Source organism: Epinephelus fuscoguttatus, linkage group LG23 (genome assembly GCF_011397635.1).
Source record: "Epinephelus fuscoguttatus linkage group LG23, E.fuscoguttatus.final_Chr_v1".
In the NCBI taxonomy this organism is placed as follows: Eukaryota; Metazoa; Chordata; class Actinopteri; order Perciformes; family Serranidae; genus Epinephelus; species Epinephelus fuscoguttatus.
In genome coordinates this window covers 26,197,595-26,210,569 of record NC_064774.1, presented here as the reverse complement: position 1 = coordinate 26,210,569, position 12,975 = coordinate 26,197,595, and the positions used below count along the sequence as shown (strand labels likewise).

The window sequence follows — 12,975 nt, the reverse complement described above, 5'->3', positions numbered from 1 at the left end:
TGTTTGTTTAAAAGCGCCTTGAATTTATCCTGTTGATCCTCTGGTTTTACTTCTTGACTGTCACTACAGACTACTGCCGCCTGCTAGTGTGGAGAGTTATTTCCTCTCATGCAGGCGCAGAACATACGTGCTAGTTGGCTGTTGGCTATAGCCCTTAGGGTGTGTTCAAGTGCAACTTTTTGACCGAGACCCAGGCAACATCAGACAACACAACAGTTGGCCATTGTTGCCACTAGTTTGTTGATGTCAGTTTGGTGTATCTAGGCCTTGACACCAGTGCTGAACATCCCTAAAGCTCTCATGGTTGAATGGTAGTAAATCTCTGCAGCCACGTTCCAAAATCTTGTGGAAAGCCTTCACAGAAAACTGGAGGCTGCAACAGAATCATGCACATGGTTTTGTAATGAGATTTTTAACATTTTCCTATTGGTGTACTGTTCACTGCACTGAACGTGCAAGTCTGCACAATTGGATGTAATACAATAGATGTGGCTGGTTGTTTGAAGTGGCATTTTACCAAAGCGTAGCACTACTCCCCACAAGACATATTAGCCAGTGCCACTGATAACCGTTGTGTGTATGTGTGTATCAGTTTTTATATCTGTGGTTTGCTTGCTTTTCAGGTAAAGGCAATATCTGGCCCACCCTGTTACAGTCAGTACACACCCGGAGTGTGCTCAGCAGTGGCAGGTAAGAGGAACAAGCATGTCCATGTGTATGTGTGCGTGTGCGTGTGTGTATTTCTACCCTAATAGATTATCGATGCACTGCTGGGTTGGTTGGCTACAGCAGACAGTGGAAATGGGCCTGGACTCCCCTGAGGAAACAAGATATCTCCAATACACACACACAAACACACACGGCTAACGCACACATACAGTAGATACAAACACAGGCACAATGTGACTTCATAGGGGAAAAAAGCTCTCATGTGCAGGACTTTAAAGCACATTTTGCACACTTACACACACACTTTCGTGCAATTAGACACACCACACACCTGCTGGGTCTTTAGAGGAAGCTGAGCTCCGTTCTGCCTGTATCTGAAGATGAAAGGAGGAGAAGAGGAATGGAGAGACAGGCAGGAGGGAGAGGAGGAGGGATTAGAGGAGAGGAGGAAGAGGAGGAGAGAAAGGGAGATGGGCAGAGACGTAGAGGACAAAGAAAGAGAGCAGATAAAGAGGAAGAGGAGGAGCAGGGATGAAGAGTGATAGCCAACTCTGCATGCTCCCACCTCTCCTCCCTTCTTCTCTCCCTCTCTCCTTTGTGAACAGATGGGTGGAGGTATCAGATTGTGATGAAAGCCAAAATGGGAAAAAAGGGGCCGACAGACATACATACAGTACATACGCACCGGCAGTCACACACAGTTTAACTCCACCAGACAGATGTAGTATTTCTCTTCCCTTGTTGCTCTCTGTCTCCTCATTCTCCCCCACTATCATATTTACATATGACATGATCTCACTGTGTTTTGTGTATAGCAATCATGAACTAGTCAGGTCAGACAGGTTCTACAATCTCCCACAGTGAATGCACTGTACACACACATACACACACACACACACACACACACACACACACACAGCGCAAAAAAAAAAAAAATCTGAATTGAGAGCCAGTGATGTTGATGTTTTTCCTGGACAGAAAGATGGGCGCAGAGAGAGAGGGAGGGAGGGAGGGAGAGGCTCCAAGCAGATGATGAATCAGAAGAACAGTGGGAAGACAGAGATAAGGTGGGATGAAGAAAAGGGAGGATGAGAGGGAGAGAGAAAAGAAGGCATCAAACTTGCAAGCCCTGTGGGTCTTTGCTTCCAGGGGGAGGAGGGCAAATGGAAGCATGGTGGAGAATTCAAATGTCTCGGTGTCAGTGGGTTCACTGGCAATCTGTGCTGCTGAATCCATCACACATCACAACATACACTCCAGCTTGTGCTTGGAACTGATGAAATTTGTGTCAAGTGGTGTTACATTATTAAAGCTACACCAGGGACTTTTCTGTGTTGGCAAATTCAAATGACACAGAAAAGGTAACAGTTTGGCATTCGGAAACCTCATCACCTTGACTATTGTCATTGTAACTCACGTATCCCAAACTACACTTGATTGCTCTACTCTAGTAGCTAACGTAGGTGTCAGATAGATGTTGACAAAAGGCATTTTTTCCAATAAGGGAAATCAAAAATCCAAACAAATTGTTTTACTCAGTGGAAATATATGAATGCATGTACGTATGCATATAAATCACACAATGAGCAATATTGCTCTCAGAATAAAAATGTAGGTAATGGATTGGGGATGAAGATTTGGATTAGCTACAGGTTGGCTTTATTTGTACCATGGTTTTTGAAAGCACTTATAATGTGGTATAAAAGGACATGTCCTCATAACCAAACAATCAAGGTCGTTTGCCAATGACTCCCAAAAGGGCATATGTGACTGTTGGAGAATGCCAGCAATGGCTACACGTACTCATAGTGTTGCAGTTTTAAACAAATAAGATCATGGTTTGGCTTAAAATAAGCACATTTGTTACATAACTTAAGTTACATAGGTAAGTAAAGTTACACACGTGACATAAGTTAAGTATGTTAAGTTCAGTGCACAAGTTAAAATTACTCAACAATTGCTTTTTGTTTCATATGGGACATGGATAGCATTCTCCTGGGTGAAAGTCCTGTGTGTTTGACTCATCCATCCACCCCGACCTCCTCCCCACTTTTTTTACTGCATCACCTAGCTTCCTCTTTTTGCTCATGTCATAATTACTACAACCACTAGAGGTTACCTCTGACAATAAACATAAATTTGGGTCATAAAAAGGTTCTGCCACAGACCTGTATGGTTGTTTTTGGGGGGGAGGACGGTCTGCAAGGGAACCTTTTCAAAGCAATGTTGCATTTAGACTGTTGCACTTTAGATTAGATATATTTTGTCAAACAAAATGCTCATTTCTGCTAGAGTGTAGCAAGAGTTAGGATAGAGGGTGAAATGTGCACCCCCTGACCTACTGCAGGTTGCAGGCATGTGCTTGTGTGTGTATTTGTGTGCTTCTATGGTCACTGAATCTACACATTTTCAGCTTTCTGCTGATCATGGTGGTCAAATGTACTGCCAGGATGGACTCTGTGTTCCCAGTCCAACAACTTTAGTTTGATTTAAGTTTTTTCTGGCCAGGCTAGCCACTTTCTCAAATGTAGCTATGTTTACATCCAGCTGTCAACTGAATTTTATGCAAACTTTTAAAATATTGCCATGAAGAAAAATGCAAATGAGGTGTTTTCCATCAGTCAGTTTGAAGTGAATAAAAATAGGCTCCCTGAATGTCAAAACATCCACTAGAAAGCCTCAAAGAATCTTTCAACTGATCAGTGTTGGGTTTTCTTGGACATGATGTCTTGCAGTCTTTTAGATCCTCCAACGCATCCCTTAACTTTACTACAATAACACTGTACCATTAATGCCAAAAACAATCCCTATTGAAGCAATAGTTTGACAATTTTGGGAAACAGACAAATTTGCTTTCTTGCCAAGGGTTACATTAGAAGATCAATACATTTCTCATACATAAATATAAGGCTTTAACCAGCAGACAGTTAACTTAGCTTAGCATAAAGACTGGGAACAGGAGGAAACAGACATCCTCAAATTTTGTCATCACTCTACCTTTGGATGGCAACCAGCGCAGATTTCAGGAAGTCAGGGAAAGAATGTAGCATGTAACCCCCTATAAAACCTTGCCTTGTCATTTTTACACATCTTCTCTTCTGACTTTTGGCAAGGAAGCACATAGGCATGTTTCCCAAAAATGGCAAACTTTTCCTTTAAGGCTCAAATTATTGTTGGTTATCTACATAGAAATTGTGTGTTTCTTCACAGAGAGGGATGTTATAGGTAACCTTAGACATACCTTACAGATTTCAGCAGTGCTGTGTAGCCCTGCAAGTTGGACAGCCTGATTGGCTCAGCCAACTTTCTGTCAGGAGGCAGGTTCAATTTGGGAAACCAAAAACTGACATTACTCTCAAAATCTGGATAGCAGTATAAAGACAACAGCCACGCTGACATTAGCGAGCAAAACCGTGCACATTTACTCGCATTGAAATTCAGACAAGCGTGTTTTTTCAGACTTTTCAGACCCTCTTAGAGACTGAATTTCTAAAAAGCAGCAAGCAACAAATTAAGCAACTTATTCAGACCGTCACAGAAAAGATGTGAACTATATTGTAATTCATTTCCTTGAATAATGCTCAGTATTTGCAGATCTTCGGCCATCGGTGCAGCATCAGTCTCTACTCCTTTCTCCTTTTGCAGTACAGTAGGTGTGGGAGAGGCAGGAGGAGAGGAGGTGCCACTTGCTATGGGAGTTCAGTTATAATGAGTTTTTTATGGTTACGCTGACACTCTCGCTCTCTGGAATTCGAAGCACAAAAAAATGGTGCACTATTTTATAAGCACCATAGTTCTCATGCCATCAAATATTTTGTTGGGGATTTTTCTATTGAATCCATTTCAGCAAAGCTTTAATCTTTCCCTTAATGCACAATAGTGTCGCCAATATGCATTTCGGCATATATCTGGCGACTTTTAGCGACTTTTGAAGCTAGCTCTGGCTACTTTCATTGAAAGAGAGTTGGCAGCACCAGCTCTGTTTGGTTTTTGCAGGAATGAATAAAGTATTACTATCTCCAGTCAGCTTCGTAATTTCAACAGATCAGCCTCTCTTTTCTCTCATCTCTCTTGCTGTAGTGAGGAATCAACAGCAGAAGGGGGAAGGAGAGGGTATGATATTTGATGAAGGGAGAGAAAGAAGTGGAGGGTGGGGGGGTGTCGGGAGAGACGGAGCCTAAACCAGTGTTAATTGAACACAGCTGTACCTCGTTAAACATTAATTGGCAATTAATCAGCTCGCACCCCCCAGTTGAATATAACTTGAATATGTCTTTTAAAAGAGAGAGAGAGTGGGGAATAAAGTAAATTATTCACAGTAGCACAAGGAAAGCCTGTTCTCACTCAGCCTCCCTCTCTACTTTTTCTCTCCTCCATCTTCTGTTTCTCTCCCTCTCTGTGCTCCATTCAACCCATTAATCTAGTTTTCTGCCTTTATCTCCGCTTCCTTCCCCTCATCCGTCTGTAGTTCATCCAGAGATGGAGAGGGAGGGAGTGAAAGAAAGATGTCACAACAAGGAGGAAGTGCCAGAGGGTAAAAGGAGGGATGGAGGCAGGAGGAGAGGCCCTGATGCTCCTCTATGAAGGGGATCATGAAGAACAGTAATATCAGTGAACAGTGTGTGTGTGTGGCTGTTTCTACACAAAAGCTGGCTTATTTAGAAAAACCTGTTAACATGTGGGACTCAAGGTTTTCAGGTTGGTCTGTGGAAAACAATGCACACTTTTTTATCTTCCTTTGAAAGCATTGGTGTTGCACTCTTGTGACAGAAATAGTTGTGCAGAGAATGAGAAAATAGAGCTTAACCGCCTAACCAGTCGCTGTGAGAAATGTGCATGCTTGTCAAAGTGTCAGTATCAGAATGTTAGAAAACTGAGGGAAAAATCGTATTTTCAAATTTAGCCTACTAGTGTGGATGTACTTTCAGAGCAGCCTGTGAATGCTGCTGAAGTTTAAATTCAGCATATGTGGCCACAGGCACTTTCTGTTCTAGTGTTTGAAGACATACTGTGGAGTGTACTGTGTGTGCAGTAAACCCAGTCTGTCCTGCAGATCCAGTGCGTCGGGCTGCTCTGCCCAGTGCCGCTGGCTCTTATATAACAGTACTGATTACAGCAACAAGGGTGACCTGCAGTGCACTCACTGACACACATTCTTTCACTCCCGCCTTCCCTCGATCTGTCACTATCTCTTCATCCCTGTTCGCACTTGTTTCCTCTCCCCCAAATCTCTGCTATTTCCATCTCGCTCAATTAAACGCTCTCTTAAACGCTTTGTTTCCCTCTGTCTCTTCTCATTATCTGTCGCTGCTTCCTCTCTCTTCGTTCTCTTTATCGGTGTCACTTTGGCTGCATCCCAAAATTCCCAGCTATTACTCACTCTCTATGCTTCTACCTCTTTCCCCCTCTTTCTCACTGTCCTCTCTATCAGTCGCCATCTATCTGCCCTCACCATCTAAGTCTCTCTTCTCTCCCTCTCTCTCCGTCTGGGCTCCAGCTCAAATATTACAAATGCTATTGCATACTGGCTAGGGGCCAAATCAGCAAGGCGATAAATCAATACAGCGAGAGAATTATGTAACGTGCCACCATACTGACTGGCCTTCTCTCCTTCTGCCCCCCCCCCCCTTCCCTGGGTGGTTTCCTCCTCCGCTCCTTGCTCTCTGTCATCGACTCACCTCGTTTTACTTGCCCTCATTTAACCATATAAATTGTCAAAGTCTTATTTGCAGTCTTGGCCTCGAGGTAAGTTTTGGGGTGAAGGCATATCATATACACTGACGTGTAGGTTCACACAGAGTACAGCTGCTGTCACCAAGCAATTAGCACCTGTTTGAAGTGATAGGAGAATAATTGCCAAAAAAAACGGGAAGTGTGAATGGATAAAATATAAAAGATGTCCAGCCCGACAGTAGTTTGGGTCATTTAAATGGACAAATTGAAAGCTGAGGTTTTATTCAACTTTCAGAAACACCTTAGCTTAGAAAGAAACAGTGTTGTTATTTTTGTACATTTTTAAGTGGTCTGTTTGTACCCTGATCACTGGTTATTTTTCAGTGCTTAATTACAGTACACCCAGAGCCCCAAGCAGTACATGAGAAATGAAACCTGGAAAAACACAAACTATTGGCTGGTGTATACACTCTGTTGGTGTAGTTGGTCTGTGTGAAGTACTTGGCAATCTGCAAGGCTCGGTTGGAAGTTTAGGCCTAAGGATCAAAGATGTTGTTACCCAGTGGTGTGAATAGGTTTGAAACGTGGCTTTGACCTCTTTCTTTGCAGGTCTTCCTTGTGTTTGTTAGGGTCATTCTCTTTGACTGAAGCACTGGCGTCAGACTGGAGCTGGTCCCAGTAGGTGAAGAGCTCACCGCCTGCATACTGCTCCAGGGGGGTACTAGAGAAAAGATAGGTTTAAATTCTGAGGATGAATGCTATGTTCATGTAAAACAAAAAGGAAAAAAAAAAGAGGAATTTCTGCTTCTACGTTGAAGCAGTAGTTTGCTGTGTTTAATTTAATACAGTGCTTCTGCCTCATCAAGTCTGCTTTCATGCACCAGTGTTGTGTGCAGGTTTCCACTCATTCAAATGATTTCATCTCCCTGATAATGTAAATTTTCTCTGTTGCTGCTGTACATTTTGTGACTTCTTGAAGTGAGCAAGTCGGCTCCTCTGTATATGTATGCAGATAAGGGCTTTTTAGCTCACAGAGTAATGTTTACATGTATCTTGGCAAAAGCCTGAAGTCAATACATAACTTAAACATTTTACATCCAGTAATTCTCTTTCTCCAAACAAGGTTCTTCTGCCATAGAATTTGGATGACAAGATGTCACTGCTGTTTCAGAGTTGCTTTTTCTCCGATCGTGAATGCTTCCATCTCTGCTACCATGCATTTAAGCACACTTATATAGTGGTTAAAGAGTAGTCAGCTTATAATTATCATCCTCAGTTAATGAATAATATGATTAAACCACAAACAGCTAAAATTTGTGAGCAGTCTTTAGTTAGTTTCTCTGGGTCAGGTGTCTTTGTTTTCAGAATGTTGATTGAACAGCATAAAGTGATGGAAAATGACAAAAAGCAGTGAGCATCATTGATGATCATTGATTGATTCTTCATCTGACACCGTGTCCTAACAGCAAGTGAGCATCTGACTGTAGTGCTGTATCGGACCCTTCTGCCCAGACTGGATGCGTTAATCTGGAACTCTGTCATGTGGTCTCTAGGCCCTGACACACCAAGCCATCAGACAAAGTTGGGCCATTGGTGAGAGTCTGCCACCCTCGTCAATGGGATGTGTCCCACATTGTTGACCCTCAGTGGATCGACATTGGCACAACAGAGCCTGTCGGCGAATGCAATCATTCTGATTGGCAGCTCAGCTCAGCTCAGCGCACAAGAAGAGAAACAGAAGTGAGGAATGTAAACAACGAGCTAAAGTCGAGAGGGAGTGCTGAGCTCTGCAGAGCATCCCACACAATACTTGCCAGAAAAGTTAAGCTCCCTGGTGATCTCCCTTCAGCCAGGTTGTCATGAAATTAGTCTTTTTGTCGTGTCATTTCAACCTTGTGAATCAGCCATTCCTCATGCATTCAACGCTTTCAATGTGAGTGACAGGAATAAAATACAAATGGGACGTTCAACAAAAGTGTTGCTCAAAATGTTGTGCTGCGTCACAGTTAGGACACTATGTAGATATACACCAGAGGGAAATTAATGACACTCAGCATTAGATATCAGCAGCTTCAACAACAGGTTCAAAAACTAATCTAATACAATTTTGTTCATTTAAACTGTGTGCAGAGTTCAAGGCTCCTCTCACTCAACTGTATGAGATAAATCTCATTAGAAGTGGTTATCAGCTGCGATAACTTTCCATTGCAGCTGTTCTCTGATGAAAGGCCTTTACTTCAAATATGCAGCTTAGGAACATGCATGCTTGCTATACAGCAGGAGCTGAAATGATATTAACCTCGTTCTGAGGGCAGATACATTCAACAACTGGCACATACTCAGCTGCTGATTTTATGGAAACTTCTCAGTTTGCCTTCGGTGTTTCTGTCTCAGTACTTTCTGTTACCTTTCCATTCTAGTCATGCAGTCTGGAGCTGTGGCTCCTGGTGCCCTGGCTTCTTTATGGAGAGGGGGGAGGGGGGCCGTCTATAGGAGTCAGTGAGTGCAGTAATAGTTCCTATATTTCCTCCAGCCCATGCCCTGGTCAGAGAGTGCAGTGGCTCCATGCTGTATTTTCCATACCGTCACCCCCTACCGCCCTCTCTCTCTCCCGGCTTTCCAACTGTACTTTTTCTCTCCGCTCTGGAATTCCATCCTCCTGCACGTGGCCGGCACTTAAGAGGGCAGGCTGTGTATGTGTGTCTAAGTGCATGTGTGTGTGTGTCTGAACGTGAGCTATAGGAAACATCTCCCGAAGCAGAAAAGGAAACATGAAGCATGCATTTTTGTGTGTGTGAGTGTACTTGTTCCTTTGTCCCAGCCTAAAAGCTCTCTAGAAGTCAAACATAGTTTCTGTGCTCTCTGTGAAAGCAGTAAATTTTGCACCAACACATTTAGTAAAGGGCAATCAAAAGGTTATTTGTTAGAAAACATTATATTAGAGTTTGCAAATGTCATTTTGAATAGTATTGGTGGTTTGTTCATTTGTCAGACTTCTCAAGTTGCGCATTAAGTAATATTGATCTGGAAAGCGTTTCCTTTGTTCAGCAAATGTCAAGTGATTTCCTCCAAGGAACCAAACAAGAAATCACCCACTGATAACACAGTGGAGGAAGGGAGAGAATCCATAACGCAGTGCAAAAATACTGATATTTATTCTCTTAGAGGTTCTTTTTAACCAGCATCTTACTCCTTTAGTTCTGGCTATTGCTCTCATTGGAAAGATAAAGAGGTACGACTGAACGAAAAACAGGAGCAGTTAGATGACCAGACAGGTTTCAAACGAACACCCAGGTCAGCCAGTTGTATTTGGAAGAGAAAATGATGGCAAATTTTGAAAAAATTACCCAAACTGTTGGTTGTAAACATCCAGTTAACAGACTGACTTCCTGGTTGGACTTTCACCCATAGTCGTTGGAGCAGTTGCACATGTATACAGTCTGAGGAATTCTAACTGGGTGTGCTTACTTTGGTTTTACCTTCAAACAAGGTGGTTGAGATAATCTGGCTAAACTGTGTGGTTACAACCTGTCTGATCGTCTGACAGCTCTGGTTTCTCGCCCAGTCCCATCCCACCTCAGCAGATATTCTGGTAATTGCATTGATGACATAGGTGCAGACGCTTCCAGTTGTCAGCTCTGCTAAATTTGTGCTAGATACAGGCTCTTAAGTCTATTTTGCATGTGTTGGTGGTGCTTTATGTGGTTGGCTTTGGACGGCAGTGGCTTGTGTGCAAGTCACGTATCAAGATGAGAAAATCAACTCACTGTCTGTAAACTCTCCTCCTGCAGACTTCTGCTAGCTATCAGTACGTTGCAGTAACTGTAGTAACTCAGTAACTACAGTTACTCCCGGAAAAACAAACAAACAAACACCATGGCGACCGAGAAGCAGAATACGCGCTTCTGGACGGTCGAGGAAACTACAATCATGCTCCCCCATCTTCATTCGTCGTTTACCTTCCTCTATGGGTCAACCGGAACTAGTTTAATACGCACTATATTAAAAAGGACACAGCGCCGCCTATCGAGGCGGAGTCAGATGTACTTGGTCAGAAATTCAATTTTCTCATCTGCATGTATACTCAGACAAGACGAGACGTCTGACTTGACTGTTGAGCCGAGCTATGATCTTAGCTCAACTACTGCGTGCATGTAAACATACTGTATGTGTTTGCTAACCAGGCTGAGGTTTTCAAATGTAAACATCAGTAGGCTACATATCAAGGAAAACAAGGAGAGGAATGCACACCAGTGAACTAGCACACCGTTAGCCATTGTACAGACATTGGAAATAAGCTGGACAGCCTCTGTGTCGAGTCAGTTTCCAACGGGATATCTGTAATATTCTTTGATAAACTGAAATGTTGCTTAAATCTGGACAGCACCATTTAACCAGGTGACTCTTTTTATGTATGACGATTTTGACAGAACAGGACTTTGGCGAGACAAATTGAGGAGGAGCGTGCTGTACGGTGAATAAGGACTGGTGTGTTGGTGGGATTGTGAGTTGCTGTCCTATTCCCTGTTGTGGATCACTGCTGTCCGCTTTCAGGAAAAGCAACCATATGGCCGTCTTGTTTGGGTCGGGATGTGTGGACCGGTAAATGATGACACGAGCAGAGCAGAATGTACGAAGAGCACAAAATGACCACATTATAGTGCAGAAGTTAAAGGAGCTGAGGGGATCACATTTTGCTGGAGTTGTACTTTGTATAGTTCCATGTGACAAATACATGATTGAATTAAAATTAATTGGTGAATATGATGGTAAAAACTATAAAAATAAGGCCAAAGTTGTAACGAACCGGAATGATCCTTTTAAGTTCAAACTTGACCGAAAAAAAGTACGGAAAACTGAGATTAGACAGAGGAAATGGCAGTAAAGCAATCATCTAATCTAATTCATTGAATTAGAAACAGAAATTAGATATAGTAAATCCAATCAAAATACTAAGCGCATGCTGACAGAAATCAGTACATGTAGGAAAAGAGTTACCATGTCTCCCACTGATCATGTTGTACCAGATCTGAAATCTGAATCAGGAAGCCATTGTTCTCATCCAGCCACATGTTAGCTGTTTTTTGTGCTAAACCCTTATCGCTGGCTTCACACATCTGTTAGAGCCAAGATGTTGGTGCAACAAATTCACATCTGTGTAGCAACACACACTGCAGAGTTTTATTACCCCGATGGAAGGTTATCTGCATCTGTATTGATTTGTTTAGGGGTTTTTTTTAATCATCAGTGTGTGCACTGTAGGTCAAAGCATGTCTCCATCAGGCTTACATCACACTAATGAAGAAGAGAAATCGAGGTAGAGAGTGAATACAGAGGCTCCTTCTGCTCTCCAATCCCATCTGTTTGACACACAGAGGTAGGGAGGGGAAGGATGGAGAGAGAGAGAGAGAGGGAGGGAGGAGAGAGGGAGGGGTGGTAGACGAATGAGAACGAGGCCAGATCAGGCTGAGGGAGGGATGGGGGGTGGAAAGGGGGGAGGTGCTGTTTAGAGAAAGGCAGGGAGTGAAAAAAAAAATCAGAGGGAGGCAGGCTGGGGGGTTGGGCTCCGAGCCTGTGCATGTGTATGTGAGAGAGGGAGAGAGAAAGCAGCAAGCGAATGTGTGTTGTGTATGTCTGTGTGTGTTTGTGCGCGTGTGTGCGCTCGCTCTGTTCCTTTCCTTTCTTTGTTTGACTACTGAGTGGGGGAAAAAAAGCGAGACAGAATATAGAGAGATAGAGAGAGGGTGAGGAAGAGAAACACAGACAGAGGAGGAGAGGAAGAAGAGGATCTAAAACGAGAGTCACTTATTTTTTAGAGAGGGAGTGAGGAAAAAAGACAAAGGATTTCTATTTTGGTCTGTTTTTTTTTTCTTTTTCCCTTGCAGGCTGTAGAGTAAGAAAAAAAATGTATACCAACAACAACAAGAGCACTGCATGCTTTTGACAACAGTGTCATATTCAGGAGCAGTGTGTGTTTTGTGTGCTGGCTCGGTGCGTATGTGTGAGTGCTGAGGAGGTGGGGGGAGGCAGCCCGTGCAATTTAAAGGGAAAATACAAGGCACACACAAAGCTGGGAGCGCAGGCAGGCAGGCAGCAGGAGAGGAAAGGAAAGGAAAGGTAGTGGGAATCTGCTGAGCTGGCTGACGCTTTAACAAACCTCTTTGGGATTTTACACCAACGAGCCGACCCTGCGTCTCCCTGTGAGCTCGACCCGAGCCCGGCCACGGTAAGACAAGCTTCCTATCCACAAGCTCTCAGCTGTTTCACCGCTACTGCTCTGCAGACAAAAGCAGGAGAAAGTTGCTGTGTGTGTATGTGTGTGTGCAGATGGAGAGGAGCTAAGCTAAAGGCTGAAGCTAAGGCTAAAAGGCGTGAGGAATGCAGCACAAAGGGAGCTTGTGTGCTCCAGCTGGGGCTGTGTGTGCATGTGTGTGTGTCTTTGTGGACAGGCTTGAATGTTTATGTCACGGGGCTTCCCAAACTTTTGCATGTGAAGGATGCCCCAAAATAGACAAGCACTGGACTGCAGAGCTCCTTTTTGGTAAAAGATTTGTCCCGTCCTGGCCGGTTGTGTATTGAAGGTGGAGAGAGTGAAAGCTCCTGTAGTCTTTGATAATGTCTGCTAGTGCCTTC

At 43.4% G+C, this 12,975-nt stretch overlaps 1 protein-coding gene across 3 annotated transcripts in view; it reads left to right on the top strand.

Annotated features, from left to right (window-relative positions):
- The window catches only part of kdm6ba (lysine (K)-specific demethylase 6B, a), a 122,729-nt gene that overhangs the window by 56,498 nt on the left and 53,256 nt on the right, over nt 1–12,975 (top strand). For 2 of the 3 annotated variants that reach the window (XM_049567515.1, XM_049567512.1), the window contains exon 4: nt 624–690. The gene's annotated coding sequence lies outside the window, so the exon portion shown is untranslated. Of the gene's footprint in view, nt 1–623; nt 691–11,954; nt 12,569–12,975 lie in introns of those variants that run through there. The other variant, XM_049567514.1, reaches the window with a different exon arrangement.